This window comes from Cervus elaphus, chromosome 1 (genome assembly GCF_910594005.1).
Source record: "Cervus elaphus chromosome 1, mCerEla1.1, whole genome shotgun sequence".
NCBI classification, from domain to species: domain Eukaryota; kingdom Metazoa; phylum Chordata; class Mammalia; order Artiodactyla; family Cervidae; genus Cervus; species Cervus elaphus.
Window position 1 is genome coordinate 40,110,555 of NC_057815.1, and position 17,870 is coordinate 40,128,424.

At 48.5% G+C, this 17,870-nt stretch overlaps 2 long non-coding RNA genes across 4 annotated transcripts in view; both read right to left on the reverse strand.

Moving 5' to 3' along the window:
* Window positions 1-333: 333 nt before the first annotated feature.
* LOC122681938 lies at window positions 334-7,146 on the reverse strand. 2 transcript variants are annotated; one of them, XR_006337387.1, is made up of 4 exons: window positions 6,678-7,146; window positions 4,881-5,093; window positions 3,320-3,376; window positions 334-533 (listed from the first exon to the last, which is right to left on the reverse strand). It is a non-coding gene; the product is annotated as an uncharacterized LOC122681938 (long non-coding RNA). The 2 variants fall into 2 exon arrangements; XR_006337231.1 differs by lacking the exon at window positions 334-533 and adding an exon at window positions 1,407-1,474.
* A 6,932-nt stretch (window positions 7,147-14,078) lies between these two features.
* LOC122681353 overlaps window positions 14,079-17,870 on the reverse strand; it is a 122,090-nt gene continuing 118,298 nt past the window's right edge. For both annotated transcript variants that reach the window (XR_006337018.1, XR_006337094.1), the window contains exons 2-3: window positions 15,509-15,606; window positions 14,079-14,208 (exon numbers count right to left, since the gene is read on the reverse strand). This is a non-coding gene — a long non-coding RNA (uncharacterized LOC122681353). The remainder of the gene's footprint in view (window positions 14,209-15,508; window positions 15,607-17,870) is intronic.

Below are 17,870 nucleotides of genomic sequence, written 5' to 3' on the forward strand. Positions count from 1 at the left end.
TTATGCACCTTTAAAGCTTGCACTAAATTGTATAAGTTATTTAAATACATTCTTTAATATTTATGCTTTGTTGTTTTAATAAAGACTTCTATTTTTAAATAAAATGCATAATTAAGTGGAACGGAATATTTTCCTCTCTGACATGCTTAATCACGCCTCTGGGAAGCTTAAGTTGTTCCAATTATAAAGTCCAGACACTACCATCTACCATGGAGCACCCTGCGCTCAGTAGGTTTTCAATAAATATTTAATTATCAGCTATTATGTGCCTGACACTGTGTTACATTCTGGAGACACAAAAAGAGAAAAAAAATGATATGGTTCCTACTTTAATGGAGCTTGTATTGTAATACAATGACAGAGTCAGACATTAGTTATACAAATGTGGGGAAAGCTTATAAGATGAGATCGTCTCAAGAAGCATGGGAACGCTGTCTGATGAGAGCTTATCCCAAAGGAACTTGTCCTGGTGAGTTGGACAGGTGGAGAGATCAAGCAGGCTTCCTTGAGGATGTGATGGCTGAGCTGGGATTCTGGGGGAGAAGTTGGAGATCACTGGGTAAAGAGAGAAGGCAGGAGAATCCCAAGCAGAAGGAGTGGCATGAGCAAAGCCTACTGGTAGGAGGCAGCATGGTGGATTTTGGGGGAACTCAAAAGGCAAGGATGACTGGCCCGGCAGATCAAGGCTATGCTGTGGACAGAGGTGAATAGCTGGGCTGAGGAAGGTGTGTAGGGAGCTGACATCCGGCCCTGCTCCGCTTGCCAAGCTAGAGTCTCATGAGCAGCTGTGTCAGCCCACAGGAAAGGGCATCTTTTTTTCCAGTGGGGCTGCCCAGAAGGAGAACCTTTATCTTATCCCCTCCAAAGTGCCCTGAGTGCTTTCAGCCTGGTCTGGACTACAGTAATAGAGAGGAAGAGAGAGACCAGGTAAAGCTGGAAAGGCAGCCAGACTTGAAGTCCCCTTCTGTGGGCCTTTATCCAAAGGACAATGAGAAGCTAATGGGTTTTGAGTGTGTATGTGTGTGATGAACAGATTTGCATTTTGAAAAGATCACTCTAGTTGCAGCGTGGAAAACTGATTACAGGGGCATCAGAGTGGAAGGGGGGTTTGGTTTTGGGCAGAAGATCATGAGTTTGGTCTTGGACTATTGAGTTTGATGTGCTTTGCAAGCACCCTAGTGGAGCCGTCAGGTAGGCGGAAAGCTCAGACAAATTGCACGTATAAAACTTAGTTTGCAGTTGTCATAATATCCAGGCATTGGCCACAGGGCATGTAGCAACTTAATCTATGGGTCAACAGGGAAGGAAAGAGAAAGAAACTAACTCCAGGCAGGGTAGCGAGTAGTGGAATCTGCCTCCGTGGTAAGGCAGGCTCTTAAGCATAAGCTCAGCACGGGGAGACTCCAGGCAAAGTGATGGTCATGGTAAGGTTGGTGTCGACACAGTTCATCTCCTGCTGCAGGTGATCGTGGCCCTGTGGACACTTTAGTGATGATCCAGGCCAAGAACTATGGCGTGGTTGGGTACTGACATAGAGTTCAGTTTATCTGGAAAAAGGACTGGCATAAGATGGATAAATTGGAAGGTTCTAGAACAGAGATTTAGGGGCAAGGTGACAGTTCCAGAAAAGGCTGTTGTTGTTTAGTCATTAAGTTATGACTGACTCTTGCGACCCCATGGACTGTAACCTGCCAGGCTACTCTGTCCATGGGATTTTTCCAGGCAAGAATATCGGAGTGGGTAGCCATTTCCTTCTCCAGAGAATCTTCCTTACCCAGGGATTGAACCTGCGCTTCCTGCATTGCAGATTCTTTACCACTGAGCCACCTGAGGATCAGAGTGTAAATTTAGAAGTGGACAGAATCCAGCCATGCTTGCTGGGAGGACAAAGTGAGCACTAGTGGGAATGATGAAGCTCATTGGGCTTTAAAAGCCTCATGAGCTGAGCTTTGGGACCACTGGGTGCCTGACTTAATGAAACGAGATCAGTTATCTCCTCTCAACTGCAGGTGGAGTTGGTTCCCTAATAAACAACTGGGCTTGGTCCAGACAGGGTTAGGGACAGGGCAGGTCTGAGTCTGCCAGTTGAAAATTTTCAGTATCTCTAGGTAGGCAGGGCTGGAGATGGCAGAAGCTCACGGGGATAAGATCAGGAGCTTTGCGAACATAAACCCTATAAATTATGATAAACACTGTTTCCTCTCTCTTTTGGGTTAGTTGCCAGGTATTCTAGTGGCCTTATCAATTCTGTGTGGAGGAGCAATTCCTTACCAGCCTGGGAGAAATGTTGCATGGGTTAAAAAAAAAGTTGGGTCAACTAGTCCAGAAAAGAGAAGACCAGGATGTAGAATCTCCTTCTCAGCTGGCAGGAATTAAACTAAACATATTCTTATTAATAATAATGTCAGGCACTCTTCTAAACAATTTATGTGGATCAACTAATTTAATTAACTCAATAACCTCACAATACTTCTGGGAGGTCGGCTATCGTTCACCACACTTTGCAGATAAGGAAACTGACACACAGCTGAGAGGTTAAGCTTCCTGCCCAAGGTCCCATAACTAGTAAGTGTTCTGACCAAGAGTCAAATCCAGATAGTCTATTCCAGACCTTCATGCTTAATGTCTACATCATATTGAACATGATGAGAAAATCACTGAGTCCTCAAGGGCTGTTTCATAGAAGTGGCTTAAAAAAAATGCTTGAAATTCTGGAGCCTAGAATTCAGTGGGATCATTCCTGACTTCCTTTCTTCCTAGAAAGCCATGTAGACCAGGTAAGGGATAGCTGAAGATGGAGGACGGCTGGAATAATTATTCTGATGTCTAAGAAGTGAGTTTCTAAGGGGATCTAAACTGGAGAAGGGTGGCAGAGTAGGGGGTGAGTGTGGCCATGAAATTAGGGCTCCCTGGGACAAATCTTACAGCAGATCTTGGAAGCATGGCAGTTTCTATTTCTGAATCTCCACCCTTGCTAGTCCCCAAGAAACAGATGTAGCCATGGTATCTGCATTGATTGCTCAGAAGCTATCTGTTGGTGGTGTTCCACTCATCTCTTAAAATAACAGCCTTGGACCTGTAGCACTGTGTCTACTCTTCTCAGAAACCTCTCTCCATAGTGGACCACAGAATACTGACATTTGTCACAAGCTGTTTGGAGTGAATGAATGAACTAGTTGGTGCAAAGTCCTGTGTTGTAACTCCCACACAGTTTACAGGTTTTCTCCTCTGGCCAGTCCCCTGGGCAGACAGCCTCCAGGTATAGCTCAGCTGATGGATTTTCCTTTGTGCCCAATCCCTGTGTTTCCCAAACACTTACCTTCCTCGAGAAACCTAGCCACAGAACAGCAGCATCAGTGATCGAGAACAAACAGGCCTGCAATCAAGGCAAACATAAGATCTGAGAGAGGAGTCAATTTCTGCGAGGCCCTGTTGAGGAACTGAGTCTGTTGTTTGTGAGGGCTTTTGCTCAGATGGTATTTCTTTTTATTTTGAATTTTCTCCCTTGTTAGAAGGTTGGAATGGGAGGTGTATTGAAAGCACCTGGCTAGACCCAACCCTCATTTTCCTTATGATATACTTGCCCATGAAACATCATGTTTCAAGGGACAGATGAGATCTGCCTGGCTACTGTGAAGCCCTTTAGTAAAGTCAAGAGCAAGAAGTCCAGAATAGAAAACAAGACTATGATCACTCGCTGAAAATCTTAATCGAGTTGGAAATTTCAGACTGTGATGGGAACCTGGATGATCATTCTCTTCCAAACTCCCATTTCCATTTGTCCTTCATCTTCTCTCTTAGATGATAGCCTCCATCAAAGATGAAGAATGATGAGCTGGGATTACATATCATTTGGGATACAGCTGAAGAGTTTGATGCTGCCAATTTCATTTCTACTGCCAATAAAAATCAAAGGAAATCCCTTGGGATAGGAAGGAATTCATTCGTCCCTTACATGAACAAAACACTGTGGAGAAAGTGAAGAAAAGAACTCTGAGAAGATCCACTCTGGAGGGGCCCCATAAGTAGCACCGGAAATATTTCTCTGAGCATCTCCCTTCTGTCCCTGTCAGGCCCAACACACAGTGGTCCATTTGGGCTCAAGAAAGAAACAAAGAGAATTCTACTTCCTCTTCTAAGTCCTTTATGAAAGAAAGGCTCTGCATTTTTTAAAAAGGACCTATTCTAAAACTGAAAGAAGCTAAAAGGGAACTGAAAAAAGTACAAAAATGCACAGTGGATGAGATGGCTGGATGGTATCATCAACTCAATGAACATGAGTTTGAGCAAACTTCGGGAAATAGTGAAGGACAGGGAAGCCTGGCGCGCTGCAGTCCATGGGTTGCAAACAGTCGGACATGACTGAGCGCCTCAACACCAACAACAACAAAAATGCAGAGTGTACGCAGACTTCCCTGATGGCTCAGCAGGTAAAGAATTTGCCTGCACTGCAGGAGACACAGGAGGTTTGGGTTCAATCTCTGGGTCAGGATGATCCCCTGCAGGAGGAAAATGGCAACCCACTCCAGTGTTCTCACCTGAAAAATCCCATGGACAGAGGAGCCTGGCAGGCTACAGTCGATAGGGTTGCAAAGAGCTGGACATAACTGAGTGACTGATGCACTCATGCAAGCTTAAAATACAAGCATTTGTGCAATAAATCATACTTGTTACTAGGCAGGAACGTCCAGCTTCACTCCATACCCAATTTTAGGAGTCTCTCTTTTTCGGTACTAGAGCCATTTCTCCTCCTGTTCTGGGATGATGTTCTAGTTAGGTCAGTGTCTGCAAGGCTCTCATAACTAAAAGTGGGAAAGTGACCTGTCAGCCCTTCTCCAAGGAATAGGGCACCCCTTAACTTTCTCTAGGACCCCACTTACACGGAGCAGATGTGAACAGTCTGGACACACCATCTGCTAACCACAGGGAAGGGCCAAAGCGCTCCTTTTTTTCATAGGGACCCTCCACAAATTCCAGCCAAGTGTCCACAGCACTGTAGACCACAGCGGTGTAAACCACACAAGAGCAAGTCCCAGCTCACGCCAGCAGTTCTGTTCATTTCAGCACCTCCTTTTCTGCAGGCATCAGGTACACTGCAGACAGGGAAACTGGGTTTCAGAAATAGCACCTGTCAGAGAGCGGCAGGCACCGCCTCCCACCCCCGTCACCACCAAATGGTCTTAATTAACTTTGGACACTTCCTCGCCTCACACTTTATTTCTGAATGTTATTGAAAGTTGTCAGAACTTGTCTCACTCTTTTCTTTTATTATTAATGTGTAAATACAATGCCTCAGGAGTGTTACTAAAACACAGAATCTAATCCCAGGAGATTAATTTATGAACGCAGCATAGGGTGAAGTTGCATCCTGGTGACTGCAAATTGATGTTGGTAAGAGCCACAAGCATCGGCCTCTCTAAACCCACCGGGATCCAGAGGGCCAAGGCGGCTGGAGGCAAGCAGGGACAAGGGGAGGGCTGGGCTTTGCTGATTTTTGAGACAGCCCGAGGACACATGACCTTAGTTTACTCCTGGCATGGAAGAGAGGAGTAAGGTCATCTTTTTCTCTCGATGGGACAGTGCCCCCTTTGCAAGTCTGTCCATCTATTAGCCAAGTCCATGGGCATTTATTGAGTGCTTACGCTAGCTACATCAGGGAAGTGTTTAAGCTTCCCTGGTGGCTCAGAGGGTAAAGCATCTGCCTGCGAGGAAGGAGATCTGGGTTTGATCCCTGGGCTGGGAAGATTCCCTGGAGAAGGAAATGGCAACCCACTCGGTACTTTTGCCTGGGAAATCCCATGGACAGAGAAACCTGGTGCTGGCTACAGTCCATGGGGTCGCAAAGAGTTGGACACTACTGAGCGACTTTACTTTCACTTTCACTTTACGCTACATCAATCTAAGTTCAGCTTCATGGGAATCAAAACAAGCAAAGCAGTAGTTACTGCTTGTGAGGACCTTCTCTTTCCCCGGGGGAGTCAAACACAGGCACTTGAGACTCCTGGAGAACAAGGAGTTCTTGTTCTCCAAGCAAGCATGGCCTTGGGTGCAGCTGAGCCTCAGTGCTAGGTGAGGGGAGTCCCTGCGGACTGCAGTGACCAGGTAAGTCCTCCAGGCAGGGGAGCTGCTGGGGTGGGAAGGGCCGACTGCAAGACTAAGGTAGTGTCCTTAAAGATGGGTGCCCCGGGGCCTTCCTCAAGAGCGGGTAGACCTGGCTAATATCGCAGTGGTGCCTTTATTTCTTCAGAGCACCTGAGGCCAGGCAATCTGGTGGGAAGGTGGAAAGAGGCGTTTAGGTAGAAGCTGTGCTTAACACAAGCTTGAGAGCATCTGTCTGTCCTTGTCAAGAACCGTGTGGGACATCACTGATCTGCACCCCTTGGGAACTCTGAGCACGGACGCCAGCCTTCGGAATTTGGGGCTCAAGAGGCCATAGCTGCTCATAGCCAAGGGGAGGAGCAGGACGCAGGGAGTCCAACACGGTTAGCGAGCTGGGAGCCGGGAGAGAGGAGAGCTGCCTTCCGTTCTGGGCTGCCGATAATCGGCTGTCTTTTCAGCGACCGGGAGCAGATGGGGATGCCGGACTAGACGCGGGAGTTAGTTCCTGTCCCCTCCCGAGGATGCCGAGGGACCTCCCTCCGGTTTCCCTGTGCCCCTTTCCCCAGCTCGCTTCCCACCTGCTCTTTGGGCTTCGACTCGCCGCTGCGGCCGCTCCCTGCTCCTCCCGGGAGCCGATCTGTGTGTGTGACGGCAGGATGGGGCGCAGACCCCGAGGGGAGGCCTGAGGTCGCACGGGGCTCCCCCTCCCAGAGCGGAGGCGGGGGAAGAAGGCGGGTGAAGGGAGCAGATGGGCTGGGCGCGCGGGGTGGCAACGGGCTCTCCGCGCGCCTCCCTGGTCGCGGCGCCGGGACGGATGCGGCGTCCGCCGGGCGCTCACTACGGCAGGAGGCAGCCGGGGACCGCGGCCGCGGCAGGAGCTGCCCCGGGAGCCGGCGGGCGGGCCCGCACGCCTGTCCGAGAGCCGTCAGTGTCCGCGAGCTGACCAAGGTCCCCGGGACTGGTTGCGGGGCGCGGCGAGCTGCCCGAGCCGCGGCCGGTGATTAGAAGCGCCGGCGGAGCCGCCTGCCGGTTCGAGAAGAACAGACCCGCCGCGGCTGCTCGCCCGTTCGCGCCAGCGCCCGTTCTCCCCTTTCCCTCTGCGGCGCTTCTCTCCCTCCCTCCGGGAGGTCCTCGGGGACAGCGGCGCCCAGGCAGCCCCTCCTCGCTACCCACCCGGCCCCTTACTACCTTTCCTGCCCACACCCCCTCCCAGGGCTGCTCCGGGCCTTTGCGGAGACGTGCTGGGGGTCCTCACAAGGGACCCACCAGGCAAGGGCTGGCGTGGCGGTGGGTGTCGAGGGATGGGGGCCGTGCGGCCTGTCAAAGGAGACCCCCCCCCCTTCCTTTTAGAAATCGGGCACCCAGAGAAACCAGAGCTTGGTCCTGTGCTTGAGCAAATGGTAAATTTCAATCTCAGTTTCCATCCCTGCCCTGGGGCTCTTGGCTGTGTGTGTGTGTGTGTGTGTGTGTGTGTGTGTGTGTGTGTGTGTGTGTGTGTGTGTGTGTGTGTGTGTGTGTGTGTGTGTGTGTGTGTGTGTGTGTGTGTGTGTGTGTGTGTGTGTGTGTGGTGTGTGTGGTCTTTCAAATGGGACGGGAACTGCTCAGATTCCGCGCTCCCTGTGTTCCCAAGCAGGTAGAGACAGACTGCAGTATTTTTGCCTGGAGAATCCTATGGACAGAGGAGCCTGGCGGGCCACCCTCCATAGGGTCACAAAGATCGTGCCCGGCTGAAGCCACTTAGCACCCACGCACAGGGCCTCAGGGCTTAGGAGAAAGGGTAGACTGTGTCTTGTCTCTCCTCTCTCTTGTCTCTCCGCTCACCACTGGGCACCCTACTTCACAGCACCGCCACCATGCATAGAATCTATAGCCCAAATCACTGGCTGGACAAAGGGCTGACTGAGCCTGGCGCCCCACCCCTTCACCCTGGGGCTGGTCAGAGTGGCAGGAGGCAGGGGAGTGAGGAGGTAGGATGCTGTGTCCATGGTGGGTGCTGAGAAAACATGCAAGGCGTCAGCCCCATAGACTAGGTGGAGTCCGGGGTCCAGTGGTTGCTGGGGAACTGAGATTCAGAGCAGCAAACCATCACCATCAGCTGGGAGACAGAGGAGGTGGCCTCCGCAGCTCAGCCCCATTAGCTGGGCTGGTGGGAGGCGGCTGGCGCGTTTGAGGGCTCAGACAAGCCCGGCGATTGAAGGGCCGGCCTTTGGAGCTGCTGCCAGGCTAATCTCAGGCCGGCAGCCCGTGCTTTTCCTTTAGTTTCAGCCCACTCGCTGGCTCTGCCCTGCAGAGGAGGCCCCCACCTCCTCCTGGGGCTGTGGATTAACCCCTAAAAACTGAGTTTTGTTTGCAGAGCTTTCTCCAAAGCCGAGGGAGCCTCTGGAGCCTCCTGTTTTTGCTCCTTGTTGACTAGGGGGATCGTGAGGTCAGATGCTGCTGGCAGTGGCTCAGTCCCTGGCCTTGGACACACACTCAGCCTGGGAGTCTGCCAGGAAGCCTTTCTCACACGGGCCAGCCTGTCAGTCCCGCCTTCCCCAGCCCCGCAGGGCGCAGTCACCCAGGCCTTCTTCTAAGGTGCATCATGCCTTAACTGGGCTTGGGGTGGGGGGTCGGGGGGTCGGGTACCAGCATCTCCATCTTACCGGCAGGGGCACTGCTGTGCTCAGATGTCTGCCCACAGGACCAGGATCCAGTTCACTGGGGAGCAAACACCCTTCCTTTGACTGTTACTAAAGTGTCCGATTCATACCACTGGGATTCTGCTTAGTTTCCCTCTCAGCTCTCCTGCCCCAGAGCTTCAGTCTCATCCGACAGGTGCTAGGACTGACCTCCTCTCTGACCCTTTACCACCCCCATCCCAGGGAGCTGAGCCTGTTCCTCTCAGCTTCCTGACGCCACTGGGGTCCTGTTCTGACCAGGATGATCATCCAAACCCATAGCCGTGTTATCCATCTGTCTTTGAGGGTTTCTACTGCCAGCTCCTCACTAATTATTTGGCCTCCCACCTCCCCATGGATCCCAACCTGATCAGGAATCAAGTCACACCCCCCCTACCTCACCCACTTTCCCGTTAGCTCAGTTTACATCCTATGGCCTGTTGGGCTCCTTGTACCCTCTCTGTGTCTGCTCCAGCTTGACAGAGAACAGGAATGAGTCCTACTGCCTATTCGGTTTCCGTGGTTTGTGTGTTCCTCCAGCTCTGTAACCCCTCACCTGGACGGGTACCTGCCTTTTCTGTAGCTCTGACCAGGAAGCTCTTCTTGAGAGTCTGGGGGTGATGGTGAGTGAGATCTGGGGTAGCTACACCACTTACCAGGGCGGTTTCTTTGTGCCGGATGCTGTTCCAGGTACCAAGGATAGAGAAAATGGAAAGATAAGATCCTGTCTGCTCCCAGAGAGTTTTCTTTGTAGTGGGGAATCTAGAAAACCATCTGAGCTACAGTATGAGAGAAACTGTAGTAGAAGCACATTCTAGCAGAAGAGGGGGCTTCAGGGTGCATTTTGCCTTGAGTTCAGGGCCTTTAGTCTCTATGAGTCTCCCCCCACACAGAGGCAATGATCGGGGAGGGGAAAGAAGAGAACTGAGCCAGACACTGGGAGCCAGTGTGGGTCTGAAATCATCTCCTATGTGAGTGGATGTCCCCTTATGCTGTAGGTGCTGTGAGGGGTATGGAGGTGAGTAAGACCTAGTCCTTTATCTTGAGAGGCTCTGTTGTGATGGAGCAGATAGATGCTTGGAGTAAGAATAGAAGGCAGATTGAGAAAAGTGCCATGAAGGGTGCAATCAATATATTACTAGTATATGGAGAAGGAGATTCTTTGCTGAATAATTTTTTTTTCAGGGGGAGGGGGAGAACCTCATGGAGCTCTCCTTTAGTACACATTTCTATCAAATAATCCTTTTCTTGCACACAGAGCAGGATGGAAAATTATTATTTGCGGTGAATAATTCTATATTTGGACCCCTCATGTCCTCCCTGCCTGCTGCTGCTGCTTCTTTTTTTTTTTTTTTTTTTGGTAATGATATAAATTTCCTTTGGGAAAACATCTTTTATGCAACTCTCAGTGCTTTGACATAGGTAGGGCTCCCTCCCACCCCCATTCTTCCCCTCCAGGTGGAGTTTACCAGTGATCACATTCCAAGCCCAAGGGCAAGGTGATTGGCTCAGGAATGACTCAACTCACACGACGTGTGTCCAGCTCGGGACTTAGGTGAGTCCTTAAGGGGAAGAGCAGCTCCTTCTCTGTTGGGCTTGGGATCCTGAGGGTGCCATTCTGAAGCAGCTGCTGCCATCTTGCTGCCACCAGGTCTTGCATGACATGGAACGAGGACAGAGGAAGGGAATATTGAGTGAGAAACTCTGTCCTGGGGACAGCCCCCAAGTGCCCCTCTGTGTATCTGAAGCCAGGCTCAGCTTTGGGCTTGTCAGGTACACCACCCAATACATCCCCTTTTTGTTTAGGCACTTTGGTTGGGGATTTGATCCTTTGTAACATGTCGCCAAAAGAGATATAACTGATAGAGGTTTAGCTCTGTGCTCAATGTTTTTAATTACCTCTATTTTAATTAGCCTCTATTTTGATAGGTGGCAGTTACTGTTTCCATCTTTCCGATGGAGAATCTGAGGCTCAAGAGGTCAGGACTCCAGGAGTTGGGAAGGGGGGCAAAGATTTAAGAAGCTCAGGCAGGGTCTGAAAGGCTCCTTACCTTCAGGGGAAAAAAAAAATTAAGTCTCAGTAAAAAAGAGAAAGTTCAATCAAATGACAAGTTCCTCTTCTAGAGTCTCACCCCTTCCTTCCTGCAGTTCTTGGCATGGGCTTTTGGGCCCGTCAGTGCATGGCAAAAGGCATGATTCATTTTGTGGGTAGATATGCAAATTCCATGGGCCAGTGCATTTGTGGCTCTGTTTGCAAAGCTGTGATATTTCTGCAAGAGGTCAGGGTAAGGAGACACCAGGTCATTCAAACAGGATGAGGGGTAGGTGCATAAAGATGGAGAGCTGCTTGGAGTAATCCTGCCAGCCCTAGGAGCCTCCTGCAGGCTCGGCTGATGGTGGGCAAGCTTTCTAATTCTGCTCTCAACCTGCCCTGGCCATGCCAGGGGACGCTCTGGGCGGCGGAGGGTTAATGACCAACCTCCTTCAGAAAAGAAAAAGGCTCCAGTAACAAAACCCAACAGCACAGAGGGAAGAGACACAAGTTACCAGCCACAGAAGCTTAAAAAGGAACCCACCCACAGCTCCCGCTACAAATGCTTTTAGCCGCACGTTAAATCTTCTCTCTAATGGCACCCCCTGTTAAACGAGATATGTCACCCGACCTGAGGAGGCTGACTTGAAAGGCAAATAGTTGGAAGTGATTCCACACGTTATTAGTGAGAGCTATTCTCACATTTCCGGCAAAAATAATGGAGCCGAGGTCTGAAGGGATGACTAATACCTCCCCATTACTGACCCGAGGCCTGGCATTACATTGTAATCCTGGCCACTCAGTGACCCTTCAAGCCTCTTTTTTCAGTGCTTGTCCTCTGGGTTCTTTCTGCTGGTGGCCCTGGTCATGCTAACCTGGGCTCCAGCCTATTGAAATGAAAAGGCTCCCCTTCACATCTCCTTGGGGGCAGGGGAGGAAGCAGGGGGCCACCTAGAGAAGAACTGACCTGTCTTGAGATTTGGATTTGTCCTCCGCTTCAAGAAAGGGCTGTGTCCAACCAGTCCCAGACATGCAGGAATCTGTTTTGATCCTAATTTCATCCAGGATTCTATCATCTTCTTTAACAGCTTTTATGGGTGTTTTACAGACCTTCCTGTCGGGAAATTCTTTGGGTTTAATCTTAAAGCTCTCCTGTTAAAATGTTAGCCTATGTCTCCTCCTACCCTGCCTCCCACCCCCCACTTCAATAGAATAGGAGAATATTAGATTTCAAGACCTGAGAGAGGGAATTTAACAAGAGCCAAGATTTATAGAGGGAAGGTTATGTGCCCGTCCGGCTTCCCTTGTGCCTCTGCTGGTGAAGAATCCACCTGTGGTGCAGGAGACCTGGGTTTGATCCTGGGTTGGGGGGATCCCCTGGAGAAGGGAAAGGCTACCCACTCCAGTACTATAGTCCATGGGGTCACAAAGAGTTGGACATGACTGAGCGACTAAGCACACATATGTATGTGCCTGACACTGTGTTGAATGCCTTGATACACAGCAGATTAGGCCATGGCCCGAGTCACTGGTTGGTGTTGTTGTATTGTCTAATGGATTTCTTTTTGCCCCTTGTTTCCCTTGACCTCTTGGTGATAGTTCACCCCCTTGATCACTCTCTCTAGTTGAAGCACACACTGCTCCTCTTCCCTGTGATGCTGTGTTCACTTGGATTCTTTCTCCTTCTTAGGGGCTTTGCCATCTCTTCTTTGGGCTCATCCTTCCCAGCCATCCCTACTCTTCAAGACTTGGCCCTTGTTTCTTCTGATTCCATACTCTATCCAAAGTTGATTTCCTGTGGGATTGGCCTCAGTCATCATCTCTGTGCACTGTCTCCCTCGTGGGCCTCCAATCCAGACCTCTCTGTCTTCCCCGCAGCTGTCTTTCCAATGGTGTACTTGGAATTTCCACTTTGCTATCTCAGAGCTGCCTCTAACTCAACATTTTCAAAATTGGAATCCCTGTCTTCAGTCTTGGCCTCCCTCACTGTTCTCTTTCTGCACGTGCAGAAAGGCTGGGATTCTGTCCACACAGGCTGGAAAACTGGGGCCCTCCTCCCCCTCTGAAACCGTCATCCAGTTGATCACCATGTCCTTGCTGATTTGACTCCCACGTTATTTCTTTGTTTTCCTTTTCCCCTGGCCAACACCTTTGGTGATGTAACCGCTGGTTACAGCTTCTGTACTTACCTCACATGGGCTGACCCTCCAGTCTGTTCTCCATCCTGTGGTCCAAGAGCAATTTTTTTGGCCATGCTGTCCTTCTAGGTTGAAATCTTGCACTGGTTTCCCATTGCTCCTAAATTGTAGGTCATAACCCTTACCAAGGCTGTGTGCAAGCTGGTCAGACTATTTCCTTGGTCTTATCATGCACTGTTCTCCCCTCACCTCTCAAGCCACGGCATATGCTCTTCCCTCAGTTCCTTAATCCAGTCTTCCTCTTGCCCCAGGATTTTTGCACAGGCTGCTATTCTCTTGTTTGCCAAGCTAACCTTCTACTCCAGCTCTTGACCTTCATCAAATTTCCATGATCTCTCAGATCAGATGAGGTCTGTGCCATTCAGCCAGGTTTCTCCCAGTGAGTAGAACCACTCTGGCCCCTGTATTCCATTTGTTGGGTGACCTACCCCTTCATCATGCACTCAACCATCAGCCGTGAGGGTCACACCTCGGGTCCTCTCATGATGCCCCTATTTTCCTGGCTAGAAACGGGGAAGAGGCTACCCTATCAGTGATCAGGTGAAAGCTCAGGCAAGTTCGGCATTTTCAGTCCCTATTTTGCACCTAGGGTGTGGGGCAATTTTCCCCTCTACAATTTTCCCTGCTGCCTGAATTCTTTCTTGAGTCTTGCGATCAGGCCTGGCTGTTCCCAACCAATGCTTCTAGCACCCTCGATGCAGATGTTCAGATCCGTCCTATTGGAGTAAGAAAGGCTCGGAGGCTCGCCCTGCCTGGGGAGGCCACACATGCTCCCCCCGCTCTTCTGTATCTGTCACCAGGACCTTTTGTCATCATGGGGCCGCTGGCTGGTAGGTCCTCCAAGGACTATGCTGGCAGCCAAATTCTCCTTCTTGGCAAATTCTAGGCTCTTTTTGCAGAATCTAAGTTGATTTATTTGTTCTCTTTAGAGCATTTACTTTCTTGTGTATAAATATTAGGCTGTGGGGTTGGAACTCACGCTCTGCAGACAAGAGTGGTGACAGCCGCGACAGTGGGTTTATTTTTAAACAAAAATTGGGAAGTTACAAGGCTCCTGAGGTTTTCTGCATTTTTATTTTTCATTCAGAAGAAAAAAAAAGGCAGGGGAGGAGAAAAGGATGGGGGTGGGGGTGGGGAAACATGGCCTTCGTCTCTGCTTCCATTCTTCAAGGCTTCCTGTTTTCATCTCTTTTTCCTGCCTCTGTTCCCTGGCATTTGGCGTCTCCATAAAGAAAGGGAAGGAGTGATTACTTCTGAGAAGGGAGTGGGGGATCTGTTCAAGCTGAGCATTAGGCATGCAGCCCCTGAGCAAGTCGCATGCATGGTAAAATATTACCTTAATAACACACTCGCAGAGAGCTATGTGTAAATGGTAACAGCTGCTTTTGTGATGACCGTGTTATAAATGATTGCAGCCCTGGTCATTAATAATGCATTTGAACAATAACAACTTGATTCCAAGGAGGAAGTACAGCCTTTCATTTTTCCCTGGCATGCGAATTCACTCTTGCTGTTGTGCAAAGTAACTGGACCCAAGGATTGAAGGCCCACACTGGGGCTTCAGAACCAAGAGGTTTTCAGCCTATTCCTGGCTCCCAGCCAGGGAAAACAGGACTTCTGGACCCCACCCTACATTCTGCTACATTCACAGTGTTAACCCTGCAGCTGGCCTGCACCCTTTAAGCCTCTCTGCCTCTCCTTGGACCTCAGGCATGTAGAGCCTGCCACTCTGATGATAGCTCCAGGGTGGACCCCTGCCATGAGATATCAGGATTCTGGAAATTTCCCAGCAGGTGATGCTGATTACTCGAGGGTCACTTTTTTTTTTCTTCTTTTTTCAAACATGTCTGAGATTACTGTTCTGCCTGAAAGACAGTCTAAACTCTCGGATATCATGTTAGGAAACATCACAGCCCATCTCCAAAATTGGTCACGTCTCCTGCTACTCTTATTCCACACTATTCTAATCGTTTCAAACTTCTCAGAGTTTCAAAAACATCCCCTTCTTTTTCAGGCCTTTGTACCTTGATGTTTGCTGTTCCCTCTCTTCTATCTGTACAACTCCTACTCATCCTTCAAAACCCTGGATAAATATGCCCCCTTCTCTACCTTCCCAGGGCAGGGTTAGTTGTTTCATCCTCTGTGATCTTATCTATTCTGTAGCATTTTGCATAACTATGGCGTTAATCATACCACACACTGTAGTACTTTGTTTACACGTAGATTTTCTCCCTGAGCTTGGAGCTTATTAAGGGCAAGAAGTATGTGTTAGTATCTTTTATATCTCCATTCCCTACTGCAGTGCTCAGTAATCATTAAATATTCAGTAAGTATTGAATGAAAAAAAGGAACAACCATTCAATAAATATTTTTCTCTTTTCTTATGTTTGATGATATTTTGGGGCCCTAGATTGTGAGCTGGAATCAGACACGCTTATGAAGACTAGTTTATACCCACTGAGGTGCCTGCTTGACGCATTGTGATCCTGAGTTGGGGCAGCCCAAAGGTGTTTAGCAGTTACCAGCATCTGTGGGAGTGTAGGCCATGGGCCCAGGCATCTTCCATGCTACACAGATGATAGTCTGACACTCTCTGCCCTTCTGAAGTCAAGACTTTCTCCTAAGAAAGGGAGAAGGAGGGATAAATTAGGAGTATGGGATTAACAAACTACTATACATAAAATAAACAAGCAACAAGGAATTACTGTACAGCACAGGGAACTAGAGTCAATATCTTATAATAACTTATAAAGGAAAATAATCTGCAAAATATGTGTATAATGCAGGAGACGCGGTTTTAACCCCTAGGTCAGGAAGATCCCATGGAGGAGGAAAATGACAACCCACTCCAGTATTCTTGCCGGGGAAATCCCATGGACAGAGGAGCCTGGTGGGCTACAGTCCAAAGGATCACAAATAGTCAGAAATGACTGACTCAGCATGGCATATTGAGATATATATATATATACACACACACACATATATATATCAATGAATTGTTTCACTGGTACACCTGAAACTAACACAGTATTGTAAATCAACTATACTTCAATTAAAAAAACAGTTTCTCCTATAATTGCTTTGCTCCCTCTCTCCACCTCAACTCTAGTACTTAAACTGCACACAGTTTATAACTATACTGAGATGGACCTCAATATACCAAAGTTGCAGGCACACATATTCAATTCATCTGGCATGCCTTCAATGTGGGACAGATTTCTATTATTGTTTCTGACTCTCCTTCTTGTTTACTCTTATTTCAACCTCCAATTCTAGCCCAGAGGCATTTCTTTAGTTTTCTTAATCATGGGAAAGGTAAGGTCTTTTTTCCCTGGACCCTAAGTTCATTCCTCCACACAGCCTTCTGAACCCACCAGGAGTCCTTCTGTACTGGAGCCTCAGAACTACAATGCATTAGGACCTCCGTTCTCTGGGTATAAAGACCCCACGGTTAGTTCTCTATAACTGTCCCTGTTTTAACTACTTCTTCCTGCTCTAAAAGCTTTTCCTTGCTTTCTGCCTTTTATGACTATACTCTAAAACCACTCTCCTTTCTTCCTGTTCTAAAACTTCATCATCCTTTCTGAATCCATGTTTTCTCTGCAAGTCCTAATTTTTTACAACTCTGACCTTAGAGCATCACTTACTCCATATGTTCTTTCTGGCCCTGCTTTCTGTCAGAAGTGCCAATCCAAGGACTCATCGTTCAACCCAATTTCTCTCCTCATCTTAAAAAAAAAATCAGAAAGCATTTGCACATCCATAGATTCAGGAATTTATCTTATTTATTTATAACTGTCTTCTTACCAAAGGATTTAAAACAGTTTGCAAAGATGCAAATGATATGGCAAGATAAAGTAAAAAATTGGTTTGAAAAAAGAAGAAGATGCAAAAGTAAAACAAGGTTAGGAGAAGGTGATGAGACAAATGTGAGGCTCCCTGTGGGATAATAAAGTCCCATCCGTCTGCTGGTGGTGGCCATGGATTTTACCACGGGTATCCCATGGTCAACACAAAAAGGGAATGAGATCAATTACATAATTCGGTATCCAGGAGACAAAAATGAATCTAAGTTTCTCATGAAAATGACAAACATTTAAGGTACCAATATTAGAGACAGATTTCTTCTGAGTCTTGAGCTAGGTTCTCCTAATAAAGTAGGGTCTCCGCAGTGATCAGACTAAACACTGATGAATGTTCTTTGTGAAAACTTGGGCTATTAGAAAAATTTAGTAAATTTTAACTTATTAGGGATGTTGAGAGGATAGTCAAGCACTGGACTGGTGTTTGAACTCAGTGATCTCGGAGCTTCCCTTCCACTTGAGTTTCCAGGTGTGTTGATGTTTATGAAGCCAGGTAAGATGTGGTCCCTACCCTTGGGAAAATTACAGTCTCACAGGGCTGCTGCTGTCAGATCTGAATGCACAAGAATATCATTGGGGTACATGCTGAGAATGTGGGTTCTCTGGGCATGGTGCCAGAGCCTGTTTTGTCTTTTTGCCATGCCACACGGCGTGTGGGATCTTAGCTTCCCTGACCAGGGATCAAACCTGTACCCCCTGCACTAGAAACACAGGGTCTTAACCACTAGACCCTCAGGAAGTCCCCAGAGCCTGTTGTTTCTAGCAAGCCCCTTTGTGATTCTCATACAGATGCTTCAGGTAAGAACTCTGATGATGGGGAATCAGAACACAGGTCACTGATCCACAATGCAAAGCATCAAATCCAAATGCTAAAAACAGGATTCTAAAGGGTGGAACAATCACTTCTGGCAGATGTGTTAAGAGGAGATGGTGATCATGTTTGAACTGAGCTCTGAGACATGAATAAGAGCAGACACAGGACAAGTGGGGGGCACTTTCATGCAGAGGAAATGGAATAGGC